General features: G+C 34.2%; 1 non-coding gene across 1 annotated transcript; it reads right to left on the reverse strand.

Annotated features, from left to right (window-relative positions):
- Positions 1–4,346: 4,346 nt before the first annotated feature.
- Positions 4,347–4,419, reverse strand: Smp_tRNA_01152_Pseudo_???.1.1. Its single transcript has one exon. It is a non-coding gene (tRNA).
- Between the last annotated feature and the right edge of the window lie 1,388 nt (positions 4,420–5,807).

Below are 5,807 nucleotides of genomic sequence, written 5' to 3' on the forward strand. Positions count from 1 at the left end.
TGGAAAATCTCGATACACTGGACGACTATCTCGTCCTAGTATTAGACTACTCAACTCGCCTGGTATGATTCGAACACAGGACCCATCGGTCTCGTACGCGAGCACTTAACCACTAGACCACTGAACTGACATACAACGGTGTTATTGTCTAACTTTAACCAATCTACGAAATTGAGCCACCGTCCACCATTATTTTCAGTGAGTTAATATCTCACAACAGACCTGGTTGAATTCCATTGATCATGGTTTCTTACTAGAACTCCAGCAAATACCTCTTGAAGCCAATCACTAGTGACTATATGATTATTATCAGAAGGATTTTTGTGAACATCTGTTTTATCTTAGCTTGAAAATACTCAAAAATTAGGATCTACATTCGTGCCAATCTCTACAAAGTTCAGTCAGTTAGTCAATTATTTGAAGTTCTAATAACAAAAAAAACACAATTATCAACAAGATTATTCCCTCAACAACAACAAACACTTCATAGCCAAAGAAACATTATGGAACAATGTCATTTCAATTGGTGCTTTATTAAAACACCAAAAAAAAAGGAAAATTCAAACCTTAATTATTTCAAGACCACACACATATACAAAGATGGTAAATCAAAAAAAAAAAGAAGGCAAAAGTATCTCTTCATTTTTCCCTTACTTTTTTCATACCTTCTATTCTTCCTCTTATATGTGATGTTCCTTTTCTTTATTATTATTATTCAATAACAATAACAATAAGATAGTAATCTACAATGGACAAGTGAACTTCAAATAGAAGAACAATGTTAGTACCAAAACTTATTATATCAACATTATATAATGTGATAATACTACTACTACTACTACTAATAATAATAATAATAATAATAATAATAATAATAATAATAATAATAAAGGTTTTAAGGATAAGTACAAAATTCTAAGAAAAACCCCAACAATATGCCAGTTGTAGATTGAATTATTAACTATCACTCTATATTATTCTATTAAAAGTGATATCTTCCTGTGATAAGAAGAAAAAAAATATGTAACATTGAACCATTCAATGATCAATGTGTAGCGTTTGTTGTTGTTGGTGGTGGTGTTGCTGTTGTTGCTGTTTGTCCTGACCACCAAGATGGTTTCAAAGATTAAAATTTAATAATAATAATAATAATATAATGGAAAAAATTCTATTGACCTAATTATTTACCTGTAATTGTGTATTTGCATTTGTAATGTTACAAAAGTAATATCAACTTTGTTTTTTAAGAGTTTACAATTAATTTTGATACATTTATGAATTGTGATTAGAAGGAAAATATTCAGGAGATACTGTCATAGTTGAAATCATGAGTCAATTGAAGCTAGACCACGATGGAAAACCCCGAAGCACTGGAAGGTCGTTTCGTCCTATTGTGTGACTCCTCAGCAGTGAGCATCCACGATCCTGCCTCATGAGATTCCAACCCAGGACCTACCACTATCGCGCCAGAGCACTTAACCGATAAATCACTGAGCTGGCTGGTATCCAACGGTGTTAATGTCTAACTTTAACCAATCCACGAAGTCTGAGCAACCGTTCACCAATTGTCTTCAGTGAGTTGATATCTCTACAACAGACTTGGTTGAAATCCACTGGTCAATGCTTCTCACTAGAACTCCAGGATTTACCTCTTGAAGTCAGTCACTAGTGAGCATATGATTACAGATCAGAAGGGGTTTTGTGAAGATTTCAATATTTTCATAGCTGAAATCATGAGTCATGAGATATGTTTATTCCAGTTTGTAATATATAATCTTTATAAGTAGAAATAATATAGAGTCAGAAAAAACTGCTTAATCTCTTCCTTCTTGTTTCTTCTGAAGAGGTGGAAACATTCACGTATCTGGGTAGCATCATAGATGAACATGGAGGATCTGATGTAGACGTAAAGGAGAGGATTGGCAAAGCAATGACATCATTCCTACAATTGAATAATATATGGAACTCAAAACAACTATCTGTCAACCAATATCAAAGTCATAATCTTCAATGCAAACGGAAACTGTATGGAGCTGAAACTTTGAAAATTACCACAACCATCATCAAAATAATAGAAGTATTTATAAACAATTCTCTACATAAGATACTTAATGTCTGTTGACCACATACTATTAACGACAACTTACTGTGGATGAGAACAAACCAACTCCCATCTGCATAGGGAATTAGGAGAAGACATTTGAGGCGGATACGACATATAGTGAGTAAAATCACCAAACTGCATGATGAGGAGAGTGTTAACTTGATATGGTTAATGGAAAAGACAAAGAGGTAGTGCAAGTGACACATTACGTCAGGAATTGGAAGGAGACATGAGAATGATGAATAGGAATTGTAAAAAACTAGAAAGGATAGTTGAGGACAGAGTTTGATGGGGAGTGTTGCTAGGCGGCCCATACTCCTCCATGAAGGGTAACAGGTGTAAGTAATATGGTTTGTGCACAAAACTTGTTAAGTAGGTTGGATTTTAGTGATGATGGGCAAATACGCTCTTATTTCAAAAACAATCCTGTTGTTGAATAAATGAAATTTATCTGTTCAGTTAAACTATGATTTTTATATCCCAATGTTTTGATTACAGAATAAATGTGAACTTTCATATTTCGACTAAACGCTTGAAAGGTGTTGTATCCATCTGAAGTCGTAGATTAGGAGGAAACAGTTATTATGTATTTTCTGAGTTTTAATAGTTCTTTACTTCAGATCAATTCACCATAAAAACTAAGGATTAAAATTATTTACTACAACTAGTGTGCCAATAAGCTGGTCAATATATCTGGAACAGATGAGGATCATTCAAACCTCTTTGACGCCACTAAATATAGATTCAAGAACTTTGTTAAAATGTGTTTTGATCTCAAAAGAGTTAGGTAACTCAAGTTTTCACTTCTTCAAACTACCCAATAGAACAACAAATTCTCAAACGAGTATTCAAATAAAACATTGCCTCCTTATTCATACCCATAAGTTATGTGATTATACATTTTAAATACTATACCACACGTCATGTATCTCAATAGATATATTACTAAGAGATGTGTACTACCAAATTGATAAATCCATTTTCAGAAGTAACGGACTATTAATTTGACAGGGGAAAGATAGAACAATATTTACTTAATAGCGAAATGATTGAAGTATGAAATAATGGCTGTTGGAAGGTTAATTCAGTGGTTTGTAAACAACGTACTTAATACAAGATCTATGGTACCTTAATTCAAGGTATGAAGTGACCATAAGTGCTTGCTGGTAAGCAGTCGTAAACTAGGACTTCCTGGCTTTCAGTGGTTTTCCAACTAGAGCTAAGCCATAACGTAAAGTTTAGAGTTCGATTATCGCTATAAGTCTCCCATACTAATGATAGCTGTTTAAATATTAGTAAATAAATTTGACAGGTAATTCCTGGACATCTAATTTCAGTGGACTTCAAATATTTTGGGTATGAAGTAGTTGGCCACTAACCACATTAAGAAATATTTAATTAATAGTGCCAATCGATTTCACTTCAAAATATAAACCACTGGATCCAAACTCAGTGGACAAATGGTTAAACTTTCATTATGTGACCTGAATTTCCTTAATACGATTCCCAGTGATGTCACAAATGCGTACTGCTGAGTTGTCTCATATTAGAACGGAATAGTTGTTGAGTACTTCTTGGTTTTCAGTTGTTGTCTTGCTCGAAATTACAAACTATAACTACGCGAGTTTCATTCCTTTTTCTTTTTCCAGCCTCTAATTAAAAACTTGCCAAATAGGAAGAAAAGTGCGTCCTGGATTCCACTGCTAACCACTATCCATCTTTGCTTATAAAGCTTGTGACTTCAGGCAATATCGAGGCAGTCCGCACAGGATGCACATATGTCAACAAGAGACTGATCAATTGCAATCCTAAATAACAATGGGAAATTACAAGTACACAACACCAAGTGAATTTAAAGTAAACAGTTGTTAGCTAACAATAGTATATCAGACTATACTAAATAGAAATAATATATTCGCTGAGATATTACAAGTATATTCTACCTATTTAATGTCTCACATCAACTCGGCGCCCAAATACTGTGAAACTATTCGCTCTAATTTGGACGAAAGTTCTTATTTATCAGATTATACCAGTTCTATTAGACCAAATTTCACATATAGAACCTTGTACTAATATAAAATTAATATCTAACTGGTATTATTCAATTATTTTAAGAAATATCCATTTTTGTATAGTTGAAACCATGAGTCAGTTGAAGCTAGACCACCATCGAAAACCTCGAAGTACTGGACGGCCGTTTAGTCCTATTGTGGGACTCCTCAGCAGTGCAAGTCCACGATCCCGTCTCACGAGATTCGAACCCAGGACTTATCAGTCTCGCGAGCGAACGCTTAACCACTAGACCACAATAGGATGAAACGGCCGTCCAGTGCTTCCAGATTTTTCATGGTGCTCTAGCTTCAATTGAATCATGATCTTAACTGTATGAAATTACTAAAAATCTCCACAAAACCCCCTTCTGAAAATATTCATTTTATTTAGAATATTACACAATTTGAATTTTTCACATAACTCTATATATTTAAACACTTGAAATGTACAATTTTGTTAAGTAGCCAATATTTTTGTCTGTGATTGTGTGTGTGTGTATGTGTATGTGTGCGCCCGAGTTGATTTCAAGTTCGAAGTTCAATTATATTGATTGAATCTATCAACAACACTAAAACACCAAAACGTTTCAATTAATGTAAACAAAATTAGACAAATACTACTACTACCGCCACTACTACTACTACCGCCACTACTACTACTACAACCACTACTACTACTACAACCACCACTACTACTACTACTACTACTACTACTACTGAGACTACTACTACTACTATTAAGATTGTGAAATAACAATTTTTTTCATAATTAGACATTCTATTTCATTTATTATGTAACATCCAAAATTGTTTCTCTCTCCCACCCCTGTCTCTCTATAAGTATAAACAATGGTGAATAACATTGTAACCGGATAAATTTGTATGTAAATATATAAATGTGAAAATTATCATTTCTTTTCATTGAGTGTATGATTGAACAAAGGTTGTCTATTGAAACATTTACATTGTAAATTATAAGATTAAAGTGTTGACAACAAATGATTGATAACAAAATATGAGCTTATATTTACACAATGTGAATGTGAGTGAGGGTGTATTTACAAAATTTGACAAATAATAATAAAAATAGTGACAACGACAATTTTCAACGAATTAAGTCTTATTAGAAGGTAGTTTTCTGGAGATTTTATATAGTTAGAATCATGAGACTGGCTCCATGAGGTATTTCCTGGAGTTCTAGTGAGAAGCAGTAACCAGTGGAGTTCAACCAGGTCTCTTGGGAGATATCAAATCACTGAAGACACTGGTGAATGGTTGCTAAATTTTTGCAGATTGGTTGAAGTTAGACATTAATATCGTTGGATACCAGCCGGCTCAGTCGTCTAGTGTTTGAGCGCTTTGGCGCGAGACTGATAGGTCCTGGGTTCGAATCTCACAAGGTGGGATCGTGGATGCGCACTGGTGAGGAGTCCCACAATAAGACGAAACGGCCATCCAGTGCTTCGGGGTTTTGCATGGTGGTCTAGCTTCAATTGACTCATGATTTCAATTATACAGAATTAAGTTTTACCATAAATTACAAAGGATTTAACAATAGCCAAATGGATAACAAATATTTGGAGGCAGTCTACAGAAAAGCATGAACCAAGATCTCATGCTCGCTAGTAACGTTTCAATCAACGGAACTG

The sequence above is a fragment of the Schistosoma mansoni genome (genome assembly GCF_000237925.1).
Source record: "Schistosoma mansoni, WGS project CABG00000000 data, supercontig 0565, strain Puerto Rico, whole genome shotgun sequence".
Taxonomy (NCBI): domain Eukaryota; kingdom Metazoa; phylum Platyhelminthes; class Trematoda; order Strigeidida; family Schistosomatidae; genus Schistosoma; species Schistosoma mansoni.